The following is an 18,472-nucleotide window of genomic DNA, read 5'->3' as shown; positions in this document are numbered from 1 at the left end:
TCCAGTCCCATTACTGGTTACTGGCTGAGCCAGGATTCGAACATAGGCACTTGGGTTCCTTGGTCTTTACTCTTGATTTCATTAAAATCCAAGGACATCAGTGAGAATGTCCCTAGACTTAAGTAAACACAATATGTGTCTAAACATTTAAGGCTGTTTATTTTGTATAGCAGAAAGCTCTGACTTAAGAAATTTCAGACCAGTGTGATGATATGCAGACACCAGAAATCTGGTCAGCATCTTTTGTCGTCCACACATACATAGTTGGGCACTTGGGGCGAGGCTTCACAGTGGTGACATTTGAGACCTGAGCCAGGACTTCAGGATGTTCAGGTGTTTAACAGGCAGAAAAGAGGGAACAACACATGCAGAAGCTCAGAGGTGAAATGGCATTCAATGTGCATGTTTAGAGGAAAATAGGGTGTCCAGTGTATCTGAAACAGGGAAGACAGGCAGTGACCAAGATGCTGTGTAAGGCTGCAGCTTGTACCCTGCTGAGGAGTCAACATCATCCTCCAGGAACGGTGACTTTTGTTTTGATCGAGGACTCACAGATTTTTATATCCAGTTTCAGAGGGTTCCCAGGTACTCGAATGCTCACCTGTAGATCCATAGACTCCTTTCCCCCAAGCCATAGAGAATAAGTGAGAATCAAGAATAACACAGTCAAATCTATGCTTCAAGGAAGAGGACTCTGATGACAGTGAAAGTGCCTGTGAGGGGAGAGTGATAGGAAACAGAGAGATTGGGAGGCAGATGCGAATAATCAAGGCCAGAGATCCCTGAGATGGCCTGAGAGCGATGTTGGTGAAAGATAACGTGGAAAACAGAAGTGAGAGGACTTGGGGTGAGCTCCGTGGGAAGGTTGCAGGTGAAGTGGCTAAAGGAAATTGCAGTTTTCTAGCTTGCTTTAAGGATAGATAGGGATGTCACTAATAAAAGGTGAAGATGGGAAGAGGCAAGGGCAGAAAAGGGGCAAGGGTAGAAAGGTAAGGGGCTCGAGTTTTAGACCCCCTAGGGTTTCCCGTGCCCATGGTACACTGCGGTGGTAATGTCCAGCACACAGTTGGAAATGCAATCTGGAAAAGAAGTCCGCATTGGCAAGAGACTTAGCTGTCTCCCTGGCAAATGGCAGGTGGAAGCCCTTGGAGCCAGGGTTAGACAGGGCCAACGCAGGGGGAGCCGAGGGGAAGAGGAGAGCACAAGAGGAGCAGCAGTGAGGTTGGCTGGGGAGAAGAGACCCGGGGAGCCACAGCAGCACCACAGCACTTGAGCATTTCCCATGTACTGGGTCTGTTCTCAACACTTTATTTTACTTTACTTTTTTAAAGATTTTATATATTTATTCATGAGAGACACACAGAGAGAGGCAGAGCCACAGGCAGCAGGAGAAGCAGGCTCCCTGCCGGGGAGCCCGACGTGGGACTCGATCTCAGGACCCCGGGATCACAACCTGAGCCAAAGGCAGATGCTCAACCGCTGAGCCACCTGGGTGCCCCGTGTTCTGAACACTTCACATGCATAAGCTTGCTCAATCCTCGACCACCTCCGTGCAGGAGCTGCACTTTACACATGAGGACTCCAGGTCAGCGTCAGTGGTCAACTAGTGGTTAGCCTCAGTGAGCTGATGAGAGTGAGTTAGGATAGTTTACATCATGTTCAGATTTGAACACAGATTGGTAAGCTTTGATGACAGTATTTCCTTACTTTCCTCCTGGTTTTATGAAGTAGATGGAGCGTCATCATCAGAATTCATAAAGGAAGCGTGCTCTGAGACTTCCATAAATCTCCAAGTTCCCTGGCTTTCTTTCACATGAACATTCTGTTAAGATTCATGCATTTCTTAATATATTCTTATTTAATGGATTAAGCTTTCACTGAAGTTTTCTTCTCCCAATGAGCATTTTGGGCATTGGTTGGAGCACTTCCTGAAATGGTTGCATGAGTCACATTTTCATATTTCCTCTTAGAATATACATTGGAGTCTCTTCGCGGTGATCTGAGATATCGGCAAACTCTATGTTCCTATTCTCATCTGCCCAAACTTCTCTTGTTTACTTACATGCATCACTTCTTTAGAACCTCTCCACTTTGTTTGCCTTTTCATCACTACTCTGCTAGTGGAAATTTTCTTTGAAGTCCATTTTTTCAGTTATTATTATTTTTTGGTCCCTTTATCAGTTATGTACATTGAGGAACAAAAAACCATGAAATCACCCCAAGTTGCCACTGTAAGCTATCTGGTAGGCACAGGCAGCAAACTATAGACCAAGGACTGAATGGGATCCACCACTTTTTTTGTAAGGGAAGTTTTATTGGAATAAAATTCATTCATTCATTTGCATATTGCCTTTGGCTGCTTTCCTGCTACAACAGCAGAGTTGATTATTGCAACTGCATGACCCACAAAACCTAAAATGCTTACTGATATGGACCTTCACCGAGAAAGTACTAACTCTTGCTCTATAGCATTTGGAAAATCAGAATATGTCCAAAGCATATTTATAGTGTTTTAAAGTTGTTTTTTGATTTAGAGATGTATCCATTTTATTTTAGAGAGAGAGCAAGAGCAAGCAAGTGAGAGGAGGGTCAGAGGAAGGGAAAGAATCCTGAAGCAGACTCCCCGCTGAGCACAGAGCCCCGTGTGGGGCTTGATCCCAGGACCCCGAGATCATGACCTGAGCCAAAATCCAGAGTCAGCCACTTAACCAACTGAGCCACCCAAGCACCCCATATATTGTTTCGGGGTTTTTATTTTTTTTTTAATTTATTTATGATAGTCACACAGAGAGAGAGAGAGGCAGAGACATAGGCAGAGGGAGAAGCAGGCTCCATGCACCGGGAGCCCTACGTGGGATTTGATCCTGGGTCTCGAGGATCGCGCCCTGGGCCAAAGGCAGGCGCTAAACCGCTGCGCCACCCAGGGATCCCTGTTTTGGGGTTTTTAAATAAAATGTTACTCAACTGAATGATAGAACCATTGAGTGGCTTCTGTAATATTTGTCTTTCAGATATAAAACAAATTGTCAAGGGAACAATAAAATTGAAGACTCCTTTAAGTATTATATAATCGGAATTCTTCCCTGTAGAGTCAGGGATCTGAATTTTTGTCAGCATTGACAAATCTGTTAAGTCTGGAAAAAGAAATTTTCTTTGAATGCTTAATAGATGCCAGGTCCTTGATTGTGCTTGGCCTTGGGGATTCAGAAAAATAGAACACTTTTTCCACCCTCAGAAAAATAACGTATCAGTTTAAACCAAGTTAGAGATAAACAAAGAAAAAACAAAACAAAAAATCTGGAAAAATCGGCCCAGATTGTAAAAATATAACAGATTGAGAAAATGTGCCGAGTAAATTGTTTCAGTTTATTAACATGTTGACCTTATATTACTTCATTCGTGTTTCTGAAAAAAATGGTTGTGCTTTGTTTCCCATTATTTTGCCAAGTCAAGAAATACGTGATGCCCGATAGGATCACATCCTGCTCTCTCAAATAGAAGTCCCTCACCTGTCCCTCCAGGATGCTCACTCTCCCACGTAGCCCTCGCCTCCTTCTGGGGCTGCTGCTGCCTTCTGAGGTCCTCACTTGCCTCTGGATTCTCTTGTCTCAAATTTGTTCCCCTGGATCCGCTGCATTAACACATAATCACTTGATTCCGCTGCTCTGAACCCAACTCCTGTTCTCTCCAGCCCACCTAATGAGGTCTGGTCCTTCACTAGCATTTAAGACCTTCCATCGAAGCCTTTATGGAAGGTCTTAAATCGTTCCATACCTGCTCTCTGCCTTGCCTCCACCCAACCACCTCCTTTTTTTGTACCCTAGGCTCTGAGTACTGAAACTACAGTCTGTGCTTTCCCATCTGTTGATTTTCATACACTTTTCCTCGCTGTTTGAAAGTCTCTGCTTTTGTCCATTCCTTGCCTGAATCTGCTCATCTTTCAGATACCTCCTCATTTAAGCAATTTCCCCCAATCTACTTTCCACCTGCCTCATAAATTCTAAGCTGGAATGAATATTTTCATGCCACCCATAATATGGTAACTTAAAAAGATTATTCACATACTGTGTCCTGTTTTCTATGCCTAAATTCTAAATTTCTTTTTTTTTTTTAAGTTTTATTTATTTAGGTAATCTCTATCCCCCATGTGGGGCTTGAACTCATGACCTTGAGATCAATAGTTGCATGTTCTTCTGACCCAGTCAGCCAGGTGCCCCAGAACTCTAAATTTCTTAAGGGATGGAGCTTTGTTTTTGTTGATTGTTACATTTCTAGATCTTTAGTGTCTGCTTTTAATGCTTGTATATAGTAACTGCACAATTGACTTCGTGTTGAGTGGATAAATCAATCAATGCTTAATGGCAGATGTGAAAAGTCTGTTATGTTATATCAGATGGTGAATTTTAACTTGATGTATGGTAGCACTAATGGGATTAGATACATTTCTGAGTTAAAAATCAGCTCTTCAGTTATTGACAGGAAAACCACAGTAGTTGCTGGGTGAAAGGGCCTGCAGATCGTGTTTTTCATCTTCAGGAAGTGACCCTGGAACAGCCTCTTTTCATAAACTCTGTTATGTCATAGCACTAAATCTATTCTCTAGGGATTTAGACACAGTATAAAAATCCTCAGTGTCTTTGGGATTATCATAGGTAAGAAGAGGAAAATCAATTGCTTGTCTAAACCTTGTTTGCCAGTGGAAAAAAAAATAGCAAAATCTTTCTACCAACTAAGATATTTAGTGGAGACAGTAGACAAAGTAAACAAGATAACAAGAAAAGGTCTCATGCCATAGGCTACAGTTTTTTTTTATTTTTTTTTTATTTTTTTTTTTTTTATGATAGTAACAGAGAGAGAGAGAGAGAGAGAGAGGCAGAGACACAGGCAGAGGGAGAAGCAGGCTCCATGCACCGGAAGCCCGACGTGGGATTTGATCCTGGGTCTCCAGGATCACGCCCTGGGCCAAAGGCAGGCGCCAAACCGCTGCGCCACCCAGGGATCCCTAGGCTACAGTTTTATGGGAAAGCAATTTAGGATGTTTAACCTTAAATAAAGACCAGTACTTCTTTGTGAAAATGATGTAGGCATCAAGTCAGCACGGTGGGCCACCTGATGTACAGAGAATGGTCAAAAATGTCTCTTTTATTTTTGTTGTGAAACGGGCTTTGCTTTGTAGACTGCTAACTTTGTGTTAATACTCTCCTGGTGGTCTTTGTGTTTTTACTGTTTTAAGAATCTTTTGTTTACTATGTTACAGGATGATGTAGCTCGCTTTATCTTGTCTCTGTTTTGCATTCTGTGCATTAACTTAGTAGCTACACAAGACAGCCTAGTGTTTGGTGGGATCATCATCGAGGGGCTTGAATAACTGAGTGGATTGTGGGGGGCGTGTGCTGGACAGGAACATGGTGTATAGTGGGCAAAATTCAGGCTGTGGGCCGTGGGAGGATTAGTCACACAACTTACAGGAAAAATTCTGTTGCGGAGATAATGGATCATTTGCTTCCTGAATGAGCCATTCAGAAGGAACCTTTGCCAAATCACTAAACTCCCTGATGAGATTCTGCGAAGACTCCCACCCGAGTACTGATTGGTATAGGAGACTGTTTGAATCAGCCTTTCCAACCTTTGTAATTTCTAATTTATTAATTGCTTAGGGGGAGGGTGTTGGGAGGCTTTTTAGTCTGCAGAATGTATTATTAAATGGGAACATGAGTCCTTTTGTGTCTTTTGATAAAAAGCACATATAATTTTTTTAAAAGCATTAATTTTGGTCATAGTTTTAAAAAAGAAACAATCTTTTCCCTTCTCTGAGCGTATTTTTAGCAAGAGCTTTGAGAATTAATCTCTAATATGTGTTATCACAAGGAGTAATCAGACTTGAATTTTATAAGCTTGGTACCTTTGGACTTGTGCCCTGCACACAGTTTATGTAGAAGGGAAAACAACCCTGTACAGTTTCTTAATTAAATAAGGTTGTGTTGTCACTTGGTTAACTTCTTGGTTTTTGAATAAAATAACATATTAGTCACCTGCAAATTCGGAATTTGAATGTGATGATATAAATCTTTCTGTCCTAATCAATTTTTTGAAGCTGTATTCAAATAATGATGCCTAACATTTCTGACTTCAGGAACTATCAGAGATGATTGATTATATCTGAACCACATATTGATAAAGTGCTAATATTTAATCAGCGTGGCCAGCCCCTACCCCCCCGAAGGTTATGGAAAGCCCTGCACTTTGTCATGGTTGCTGTCTTTTTTAAAGTTGCACAGAATGTCCATACGAACATTCTTTAGAGTCTCAAAACAAGCCAAAACCTTTATTCTGTGACATTGCATATACATTGTGTGAAATGCACACTTTTGTGCCAAAGGAACAATAATAGATTCATTTCTTACAAAGTACGTATAAATAGTAGTTCTACAAGTTTCACTTTTAACTCACACTTATTGTGTGCAGCGAGCTAAGGTCCAGTCCTTGCTTCTCAGACTTGACACAGTCTGGTAGGGGAAATAGGTGTGAGCAACAGGTAAGACCAAGACTGCTGTTTACCAGTAGAATTGACCAGAGTATCAGGTGTGATAAGTTGCTTCTTCCTAGCAGAGATCAGCAAAGGCATTGGGAGTTGTGGTCTTGAGCTAGATTTTGAAGGATGTAGAGGCAAAGGGAAAAGGGATGAATGAAGTGGGAAAATGGTCCTTGGGCCAAGGTCTGATTTACATAGGTTGGCAACAAAGCACGCACATAATTTGGGAATTCCTCAGGTATGGTGAGCAAGATTCACCTGCCTTCTCCCCACCTCTGCTGCCGGACTGGGGGAAACAGAGAGGAAAGCATGATTTTACCCTGGGGTCATCTGTTCTTTGACCTTCCCACTTCCCTTACAGGATGGTAAGACGTTATGGAGAATAAGACTAGGGAAGAGGAATGGGTGTGGGTGAAAGAAAAGAGCCTACAAGGTAGCACAGTGGTCTCCTTGCCATATTTTTCTTCTTTCTTTTTCTTTTTTTAGTGTTCTCTCCTTTTCCAAAGCTTGGCAGAGTCCATCATAGAAAAGAGCAAAGAAAAGTGGGCAGGGGATTTCCTGCAGCTGACCATATTCAGTCTACCTATAATGATATGGGATTAAAGAGCATGGATTGAGTAGTGTTTGCAGAAAATAAACAGGTATCATTCTGAGCATACAAACTAATCTTGATAGATCCTGACTTTAGTTCTAGGTCATCATCACAGTCATCAATTAAATTTTTAGGACCTATAAGATGCATGGAATTGTCCTAAATAAAATTTAAGACTTACAAGATGCATGGAATTGTCTTACAACATAGATTGAAACCAAAAAATTTTATTTTTTGTAGAGGTGTAGGCAGGTTTAAAACAATCCCCCATACATGCATTTGTTTTCCCAGAAAAATGGTATTTATAGGAGCAATCACAGCATGGGATCCTGAGTAGACATCAATCTTTTGCTCTTCCATGAAGTCATTGTCTTTAAGAATATGTGTGTGTGTGCATTTGTTTTTTCCTTTTCCATAAGTCAAAAGAGAAAACCTAAAACCAAGTAAAAGAAGAGGCTTGAAAAATCATCAAACCTGGGCAGTAATTTTTAAAGCTACTTTGTGAATAAACAAACCTACCAGAGTTTTAGGCTTGCAGGAAAAAAACTATGTTGCATTTCAGGATCAGCTCCTACTTTGGAGTACTTGTCAGCTCGCTGGCTCTTTCCTTCTTCTTCTTCCTTCTTCCTTCTTCCTTCTTTCTTCTTCCTTCTCCTCCTTCTTCTCCTTCTCCTTCTCCAAAATGAACATATTTTATTTCCTCAAAATATTCTTTGCTTTTGGAGAAATAATGTCAAATTGAAAACTGTGTTCTTTGATAGTATAATCAGCTCTTTCTGCTAGAGGATTGTTCTAGAAGTTTGGCAGTTGTGTTCTATATGACAAATTACAGACTATTGATGAGTCTCTATCAGGGCACGGTGATAGTATATTTATATGCTCATCTGGTGAAATCACTTCATACTTAGTGGTTTTAAAAATTAAGGTTTCAAGGTGCCTGGGTGGCTCAGTCGGTTAGGCCTCTGACTTGATCTCGGCCCGGGTCTCGAGCTCACAGTCATGAATTCAAGCCCTGTATCTGGCTCTGTGCTGAGTGTAGAGCTTACTTAGATAAATACATACATACTGAAGTATACAGTTCATTGAAGGGTTAAACATGTTTCTGGAAAATATGCTTTGTCACCTTTTAGAAAATATTTGCCATATAAATTGAGAGTTTTCTTACTCCAGGTTCTGGGTAAGATGTAAATTATGAATGTTACTGATGGCTGATGAGTTCAGTGGCTACATCTTTGAGATTATGAAAGATTGAGCAAAGGAGGTAAAGATCTGAGACATCATCCCTTATGAACTCTTTCTCCTCAAACGATAAGTTGGAAGGAATTTTCTGATTGGTCATTGGCAGCCCCCTGTGAAGCTCATGAACTTTCTGTGGACTCGTACCATATGAGTATAATCTCTCTTTTTCAGTTTTACCTCTGGCTGCAAAACAGCAAGAGAAAGAAATCAAGGAGCCACTGCTGTCATTGACCGGATCACCCCAGCATGGTCAGTAGACAGACTTGAGTCCCAGAGAAAAAGCTGCTGGCTTCTGAGGATAAACCACTTTGAACAGCTTTTACCTTAACCTCGACCTTGAAGACTTTGACTCCTGGTTCCAAGGTGAGTTAGGAGAACACAAATTTAAGATCAGCAACAGGGTTGGATTAGGCAGTGCTTAATAATTACAGCAAAAGATAAGTGAGACATTACCAAATCACAGGAAGGTGTTTCTTTAAATATTCTTCTATGTGTATATCAGACCTTATGAGTAATCCTGGTTATGTTTAGGCATCTTGATAAAAAGTTTTGCTGGATTTGTTTTTTTTAAAAGATAGGAAGTAGAAAACCGTTCCAAAATATTTAATCTTTTTGTATCTGCGGTCTGGCATCACGTGGAAATAAGATACTGCCCTTCCCTTCTGGAGTAATAAAGCTGCAGAGATAAGTCTACAAAATGAAATGTTAACTCTGCTTGCATTATATGCGTATATGCACATACATCCATGCATACACACAGTCTTAAAATGATTCCATTGTTTGGAATCTGTCACAGAGATTTTTTTTTCCCAGGAGACTGAAATAATTAATATGGTATCAGCAGTGCTTCCTATGGGGGCTCCTTGTCATCTCTGATATTTACAGTTATTATTTTCAGAGCCACTTCACACATGCTAGTTGATATCTTAGGCTCAGTGACTTTGGTCTTCACAATTTAGACACATTCCTCCCTGTTACACAAAGCTTTCTACTTTCTTGAGGTCAGTGAGGCCGAGTGGGAGGGTGTACCAGTTGAGTTCTTGGGGGCTCTCATAAGTTATGCATCCACTACACAAACTCTTACTTGCCCTGGGGCGCAGGGGTGGTGGTGGTGATAACTCAGACATCTGTAATTTGGGAAACACCCCATATATTCTCATACCACTCCTCCCCTTTCCTTGTATGGACTGGTGCCTCTTGGTAGAGCAGAAACCAAGGCTCCATAATTTAGTGTAATCACAGTTATGTGAGAAGCTTTCTGTTTATTACTGCATTATTTAAAATTATATTTTAGACTCTACAGTGGATTGTAGATCAAATTTTAGACTATAATCTTCTTAAACTGTAAACATTTTCTTCTTTAAAATTGAATTAATTGCCAACATTGGACAATCTGGAAACTTCACAGAAAAATCAGATACCTGGCTTCTCTTGGAAGACTAAAAATCTGGTCTTTTAAGTATTCTAAGGCCTGAAGCTTGCTAATCTTTACCATTCCGTAAGTATTTAATCCAACTGGCCTTAGCAGATTTATGTTACCTGCCTGGCACCTGTAGGCTTTCGCCATCGTTGTCTGCTTGAGGTGTCAATTTCTCCTTCCTTTCATGAAATCACTTTGTGCACTTTACACATAACATGCTGTTAGTCTTTATTCTGGTTTGGCATTTTATTACTTTATATAAAATCTGTGTATTTTGAAAATGATGGTTTTCTGAGGTTAAGCCGACCCCTCCCAGACCTGCCTCTGAAGAAGGAAGACTTTACCAAAATCAGACTGGTCCATTTTTCTTAGTTTGGAAATCTGATTTGCATAGTGATAAGGCTTGAATCATTTTTTCCAGACCTTGATGTTGTCATTTCAGAGTGATTTTTTTTAAAAGATTTTATTTATTTATTCATGAAAGACACACTGAGAGAGAAGCAGAGACACAGGCAGAGGGAGAAGCAGGCTCCATGCAGGGAGTCCGACACGGGACTCGATCCCAGGACTCCAGGATCATGCCCTGGGCCGAAGGCAGATGCCCAACTGCTAAGCCACCCAGTGTCCCTTCAGAGTGATATTTTATGACCCCAGAGTTTCAGTGCCTGATCTTACTGGTTTTGTCCCTGGGAGGCAAAACCAATTCATTGATTTGGCTTCTTTCTTCAATGATACCCATTGGGATTAGAGTCCATTTACTAGCCCCACCCCACTCAGTCTGGACACCAGAGTGATTCAGTGAGCAAGATGCTGTGCCATCTTCCTGTGTAGAACTTTTGACATTGAGAAATCTTACCATCAGAATCAGATAGTCCTCAAGCAGTGGGATGTAGCCAGTCACAAAGTGTGTCTTTATGCATCTTATATCATTGTATATTGTTGGAAACGGAGCCACTTACAGAGATGTTCTTGTTAATACGATATTGAATCAAACTTTTATACAGTAATAAAGAACTTTAACCACAAAGGCATTTCAAATCCTAGGGTCCTTTTCTGTCCATATTAGCAAACCTCAGACATTAATTATTTGATCAGAGTTTACAGATGGAGGAAACTGACTTGATCCCCAAAGAGCGGTTCTTGTCCCAACTCTTCATTTACCTTTAAATGTTACTGAACTAGATTTTTAGGCCTCAGGATATTGATTTATAATGTTGAAGCAAGCAAGAAAGAAGGCCGGCTGGTTTGGATGTTTATTTTGGGTGGTTTCATATCCTGGCTGCATTACTTTGCTCTGTCTCCGGGAGTTTCTTAGGCCAGCAATCCCTAGGATCTCCTGATATTTGACCACAAGCAAAGATGAACATCAGATTTAAGTTCATGGAAATAAAGTAAATGGAAATTTGTTCCCACACATATTTGCTGAGTTGTGAGTTGACTCTGAGACAGAAATTAAACTCCTCTTTAAAAAAGAAAATGTGGGCAATTAGCATCTCATTTCCTTCACGAAATGTGTTTGTGTTGTTCTTTGACACAGGAATTAGTTTGTATGCATGATACTCAGGAAAGATTTCAGAAAGCCCCCTTTCTCCCTTTTTCTTGGAGTTCCTGTTATCACCTCCCCATTCCTTTTCACTTAACTCACTTAACCAGGACTGAGAAAATGGAGTGAAGAGTGCTTAGAAGCCATTACTGATTCATAAAACAGGTTGAAAAGTCTTGAAAAAGGTAAACTCAGTAAATCAGCTAACCAGTCAGCAAATATAACATGGGTAGAGGAGAAAGCGTGTTCAACTCTTTGCTGATGTTTGCTCCCTTTTATCTGTTCTGTGGATTGTAAGACTCCTCCCTTGGGTAGTGGAAATGGAGACGGTATCCAATGAGAATTGACCACGCCGAGGTCATTTTACCTACCCTTTGCTTCCTCTCCTGGGCTTCTCCTCCTCTTCTGTATCCTGCTTGAAGGAGGCCTTTTTTGGTCCGCAGGCATCTAATTCTGAAGAGCTGAGGGGGTCTGGGGGAAGGCCGGTAGCCAGATCTTCTCTACAGGGAAGAAGAATGAGAAGACCTCAAAATTTCCTTTTCACAGTGCTCATAAGAATGGAAACAAAGGACCAGGAAAGAGTCTTGATCCAGGGATAAAGACTGTGCCTTAGACCAGTCCACCCCCTGTATGTTGTTTTTCTTGTTTCTGTATGTGAGGTTTTTTGAAAAATGATCATCCCAAAATCTGAAAAATTTACACCAGTTTTGAAAAATAAGTTGTGGGCAGCCCCGGTGGCTCAGCAGTTTAGCGCCGCCTTCGGCCCAGGGTAGGATCTTGGGGTCCCAGGATCCAGTCTCATGTTGGGCTCCCTGCATGGAGCCTGCTTCTCCCTCTGCCTGTGTCTCTGCCTCTCTCTCTCTGTCTCTCTGTCTCTCTCTCTCTCTGTCTCTCATGAATAAATAAATAAAATCTTAAAAAAAATTATGTGTTAAATACAATATTAACGGTATACTTTTTTTCCCCACTTAATGACTTCTTCCTTCCCACTTTTACTGGATATGTATTCATCTGTTCCTCCCCCCTTTTATTCTGAGGTTACTGGAAGTAGATATGTATTTGGATCAACTAGTATTTGACCCTGAAATACAGTCATCCAGGAAAAGCAAAGTATGTGCTTAATACTAACCTTTTGGTAGACAATTTCAGAGTTGGTACTTTAGTTTCTTCCAAGAGTGAGCAAAGATATTTCTTTGTTTTTTGGGGTTTCCTTTCTCCTTGAGTATCATTGTAAATTCATGGCTTTTAAAAATATTTATTATGTCTAATTAATTACAGTGTTTGTTTTTGTTTTTGTTTTTGTTTTTTTCCTGGTTGCTCAAGTAATACCTTCTCTGTTCATTGGGATTCCCTTCAAGTTGGCTCCTGTGTATACATATAGAAAAGAGAGCTTATCATAAAAGAATCACAATGAATTTTCACAGACTGACCATTTTCCATATTATCAGCGACCAGATCAAGGTACAGAACATCCTGGAAGCATTCCTGTCCCATTAATTTCTTGACCCTGCTTTTCGGTACAACAGGATGACCCGAGCTCCTCTTGTGCATTTCATATCCCAGTCGAAGTATCAGCCGTTCCAAGAAGCCCTGGTTCTTTTTAATCGTTAATGGAATTTAGAAACTACAGTCTGGGTGTTAGGAGGGCTCATTCTTATGGGTTTTCACCATTTCTAGGCTTAGAAGAGCCTAGGGCAGAGTAGAAACTACATACATTTAAAAATAAAACATAGGAGTTTATACTGATTTTTTTCAAGTTAAGTTTACGGAGTTTTAATATTATTTGATTTTATATTTGTATCTCTTTTCTCTTACACTAAAATCTTGGTTCAAAATAAGATTACAAACTTACTTGCTTTGTTCCTTAAGTACATAAAACAGTTTCAGATGAATAAGCTCAGCATTACTATACTTCTTACTGTATTTTTATGCAGAAAAAAATCTAGAGTTTTATTCGTCTTTTATTATCATTATTTTTGGTCTTTCAAAACTTCTGCTTGAGGTTCGAAGACGAATTTTTCCTTCGACTTCATTTTTAGTATTCGTGTCGCTATGTTTCTTGCCAGTGAAATTCAGTCTACTAAATCTTTAGTTCACCAGATCACTTGAGTTTTTTGTCACTCATTACATCATAAGCAGGAAATGTTCCAGGAATGACAGATTATTGTACTCTTTGGACGGTATCGATTTGTGCTACGTTGGATGTATTTATTAGTGCCAACCCTTCCTCTACAGTGCGGGGTCCCGAGATAGAAGAAAGACATTCTAAGTGAGGTGGATAGCCTGAAAGTGCCCCATTTTTGTCTTCTTGTTTCTTTTTATTTGATAAATGGATATTTTATCTGTGTGTATTTTAGAATGCCTTCTTTCTCCCTTGGTCAAGTGACCAAGTGCTTTGATATTTGGACACATTTTGTAATATTTGACCCTGGGATAAATGTAAGTGTTCATAGAGAATATGGGGATAGATAGCCTCTCCCACCTCCCTCCCTCCCATCCTTCCCTTCTGCCGAACATCTATCCTTCCTTTCCCTTTCCTACACCCAGGTAATTCCTGGACCCTGAGCTGAGCACTGAGCAAGGGAGGCAGCCTCACTCTCCGTTTTGTCTTTTAAAACTTTTCGCCTCTCCCCTCAAAATGTCTTACTCCCAAACCACCGCCATAAGGTTGGAATCCAGTATTTGAGTTCTTCCGAATATACTTTTAGCTACAGAAGAATGATTAATACTGTACTTAGTCCAACTTTGAGGTTGCTTTAAAGTCTCTTTATAGACTTTTCACATGAGCTGAGTAATGCTCGGAGGTACTGTGTGTTGTAAACCAACGAGACACATCTACTTTGAAAAGTTTGGCTTTCAGAGAACAAGAATGTATCGGGAGTAGTAACAATTCTAAACTTTTCCCCAGTAAGAAAAGATTTCAAAGATGATGGCCTAACACATGGGCTCCACTAAATGTCCCTCTGTACGGCTGGTGGTAGGCTTTTAAAGTTTCGAGATTTCAGAAACAATGACTATTTAAATAGTTTTATCCTGTGTGTATCACCTCTCCTACATCTGAAGTGTTCACTCACGTGTGTAGGCTTTCATCCATTCATTTAGTCATCCCTGTAGCAAAGTCTCTTGAGCATCTGTCTACCCAGTATGCTGCAGTCACTACTTCGGGCCTGGGGATTATAACGGGGAGAGCAGGAATCATAGCCAGTGAAGGCTCTGAGGACAGATCATAAGCCAATAAACAAATAATGTAACTATTGAGTGACAAAAGTGTGAAGGAAATAAAAAGAATATTGTGCTAGAACGTGATGGAGATTGTGCCCATTTGGAAGTGACATGAGCTGAGAACTTAAAAGTTTTGCTGACTGCATGTTCAGGGTTTGAGTCCTGAATTTGAAAGCATGGTGCAGTTTATTTAAACAATACCTACAAATTTGGCATGTGAATTTATTTCCAAATGTTTTATTTTTCTCAACTGGCACTTTAAGGTTAAAATCTCTTGTTTTGTCAGCTTCTAAAAACTGGAGGAAGTCCTAGTTAAAGAGTATATGGGAACTCGTGGTGGTATATTTGTAACTTATCCCAAAATAAAACATTCCAAAGGAAAAAACTGAAATAGGCTAAAATACCAAAGTTGATAGTAAATCGAGCACAGTGTTTTTTTGATTCACAAAGATGAAGTAGCCAGATTTACGCAGAAAGACACTGTGAGGGGGGAGTGGCGTGTGTTGAGAATTTATTACTTAGATGCTCTGGTACTTGGCCATTACTCATTTTTGGACTAGACCAATTTTTTCCTTTTTTAAATCTTTCATATTATCTTTTTAAAGTTCAGAAATGTGACAAAACTTACAAATAAAGTTAATTTAATTTAATTTTTTCTTTTTTCTTTTTTTTTTTTTTTTTAATTTTTTATTTATTTATGATAGTCACAGAGAGAGAGAGAGAGAGGCAGAGACACAGGCAGAGGGAGAAGCAGGCTCCATGCACCGGGAGCCTGACGTGGGATTCGATCCCGGGTCTCCAGGATCGCGCCCTGGGCCAAAGGCAGGCGCTAAACCACTGCGCCACCCAGGGATCCCTCTTTTTTCTTTTTTAAAAAGATTATTTATTTATTCATGAGCGACACAGAGAGAGAGGCAGAGACACAGGCAGAGGGAGAAGCATCCATGCAGGGAGCCTGATGTGGGACTCGATCCTGGGACCCTGGGATCACGCCCTGGACCGAAGGCAGACGCTCAACCGCTGAGCGTCCCAACATTTTTCCTTTTTTAAAAATAATTTATGCATTTTCTTGAAATACTCTTGTACTACCTAGGATGTTATCTTTCAGGTGAATAGTAGCAAATCTTTTTCGTGCCAGGCCTTTTGATAAGTGGCATCCTAGATAGACATTTACTCTGATCAAAGCAATCTTTATCTTATTAGTATTTTTCAATATGTATATTTCTAAACATAAGTATCTTTTACATGTTAGGGGAGATAGGGAAATCTGAAGTTGGCAAGAAGGCATTAAAATCAGAATCTCTTTTGTGAATGCTTCGCCAGCTATAGTGTGGATTAATAGAACTGCCATGGGAAGCTGTTTGAGAGTCTACAATTTTAAAAGTTCTTTGCAGTGTCTGGTCCCGGGAACGCTTCCTAATCTTCCATAATCTAGTTCAAGGATCAGCAAGTTATAGGCCCATAGGGCAAACCTGGCTTTATAAATTAAGTTTTATTGGATAGCCACACTTATTCATGTGCATATTTTCTTTCTGTGGCTGCTTTTCTAATACGATGGCAGTGTTGAGTAGCTGCAGTGAGACTGAATAGCTCATAAAGCCTAAAATATTTTGTCTGGCTTTGCCCTTTATGTGAAAAGTTCACTGACCTCTGATGGAGTCAGACAGTGACTGGGTTATCTGTCCATTTCTGAATTTGGTATCCAAAAAAGTTTGCAGTCACAAGGATTAGTAGAGTCCTGTTGATTCATGATAGAACTTGTTGCTTTATTTTCTTATACATAATGGAGATACTGTGTGTGTAGTAAAAATGGTTTTTCACTAGCTTTCTAAAGCTTTTAGTAATTTTAGTAGTGTAAAGGCCATTTATATAAATGTAAGGTGCTAGACACTTTATCACTTGAAATTCGTATTATAATTTTTTTTAGTTTCTGAGGAAAATTTTTGAAATAATTTCTTTATTTTTGAGGTTTTAGATCTCTTACTTGGGAGTGACTCTGTGTCTAATACTATAGTATTATTCCCTAGTGTTACTGTTAGGTCAGTGAAGAACAAGGTCCGGTTGGCTACCCAGAGCCAGGCTCGTTGAAATAGAGTGTTGGGCCTTACTGGTTTTGACCCACTAGCATGGACAAGCTCAAGAATTTGCATTTGAAACAAGTTCCCAGGTAGCATGTTGGTCCTGGGACCACCTTGCAAAACCTGTGTCTACTAGACAGTTAGCATTGGCATTTCCCAGGCTTGGGATTTGGGGAAAAGTAGCTTTGTTTTTCATCTCAATTTGGTATCGAGTGACATAGTAAAACTTCCTTTGAATTCCTTAAACTTCCACTCATCCTGTGACAGGACTCACTAATGAACCAGATACCATTTTACTACTTTTTTCTGTTCTCCAGCCCCAAACTTCTGTTGCTATTGCTGCCTGTCCTCACTGCTCTTGGGTTTTTCTTTAGGAAAAAAAGTGAGGGGGCACCTGGGTGGCTCAGTTCATTGAACTTCAGACTCTCAATTTTACCTCAGGTCATGATCTCAGGGTTGTGAGATTGAGCCCCACGTCTGGCTCCCTACTCAACGTGCAGTCTGCTGGAGGTTCTCTCTCCCTCTCCCTCTGCCCCTCCCCTCCTGCATTCTTCTTCTCTCTCTCAAATTAATGAATGAATGAATGAATGAATGAATGAATAAATAAATAAATAAATAAATAAATAAATAAATAAATAAATCTTTTTAAAAAGTCCCTTTACTGTTGTTTTCAGGGGAGTTTTGTGGTGAAATAGATCCTGTATTCAGTCTGCCGGCTTTATCCCAATATATGTGTGTATTTTATTTTTAAAGATTTGTTTATTTATTTTAGAGAAAGAGGGAGAGAGCCCCCTGGAGGAGGGGCAGAAAGAGAGGGAGAGAAAGTGTTAAGTAGGCTCCTTGCTGAGCACAGAACTCGAGGTGGGGGTGGAGGGCTTCATCTCATGACCCTGAGATCATCACCTGAGTGGAAACCAAAAGTTGGACGCCTGACTGCACCACCCAGGTATGTGTGTGTGTGTGTGTGTGTGTGTGTGTGTATTTTAAAGTACTTCTTTCTTTTTTGATTCCTGTAAAATCCCATGAGGTCAGTTGGGTGCTGAAGTATCTTCCCTGCATAAAGGAAACAAAGGTCCTGAGACGCAAGATCTTGTGATCTGCTGCAAAAGGAAGGCTTAAGCTCAAGTGTTTTGATATCCATTTCTTTGTTAATTATAACATACTATAAATTTGACACTATCTGGACCTCAAGTGTAGTTTATAAAACCATTACTATTCACTTTGTATCAGTTTCAATTATTTTTGATACTAAAGTAATCTCAAGTCTCTCATTTGATCATTCTCTTATAAGTGTAGGCTTATTATTTTTAATATGGATCTGCCCCAGATCCATTTATAGACATAAACTGGTATATCATTTCTACTTTGTGCATTTTTGTTAAATTATGCATTTCCCCCCAAAACACTCTTGATCCTTTGATGGCAAATTAGCAAACCTTTTTCATAGGGCTTTTTATAAAATAGTGTCATGGCTCAAATGAGCCTCAAAATTGGTACTCAAGACTTAGGGGGCCTGAACCTGCTCATGGAGGAAACTGATGCTCCATGGAGGATACCGTGTGTCCTCAGGTCTGCTTCCCACACAGTCTTTTGGCAAGGGAGGCATAATAATAACCATTTTGCACAAATTATGCATTTACTTCTCAGAATTTCATGAGATAGATGTTTTTATTTCTGTTTTATAGATGAGGAAACTGAGGCACAGAGAAATTGAGGTTTCATAGCTAGGAAATAGCAGAGTTGGGATTGGTTTCAGACCTAGGCAATCCATGGTTTTTGTTTTGTTTGTTTGTTTGTTTGTTTGTTTTGGGGTTTTTTTTTTAGTGTAAAAATAAGAGGAAAAAAC

The 18,472-nt window shown here is 40.1% G+C and overlaps 1 protein-coding gene across 19 annotated transcripts in view; it reads left to right on the top strand.

The window, feature by feature from the left end:
* Positions 1 to 18,472, top strand: part of OSBPL6 (oxysterol binding protein like 6) — a 208,390-nt gene that overhangs the window by 83,702 nt on the left and 106,216 nt on the right. For all 19 annotated transcript variants that reach the window (XM_072811108.1, XM_072811122.1, XM_072811119.1 and 16 more), the window contains one exon: positions 8,535 to 8,726. The gene's annotated coding sequence lies outside the window, so the exon portion shown is untranslated. Of the gene's footprint in view, positions 1 to 8,534; positions 8,727 to 18,472 lie in introns of those variants that run through there.

This window comes from Canis lupus, chromosome 34 (genome assembly GCF_048164855.1).
Source record: "Canis lupus baileyi chromosome 34, mCanLup2.hap1, whole genome shotgun sequence".
Lineage (NCBI taxonomy): Eukaryota > Metazoa > Chordata > Mammalia > Carnivora > Canidae > Canis > Canis lupus.
This window is presented reverse-complemented; position numbering and strand designations above follow the sequence as displayed.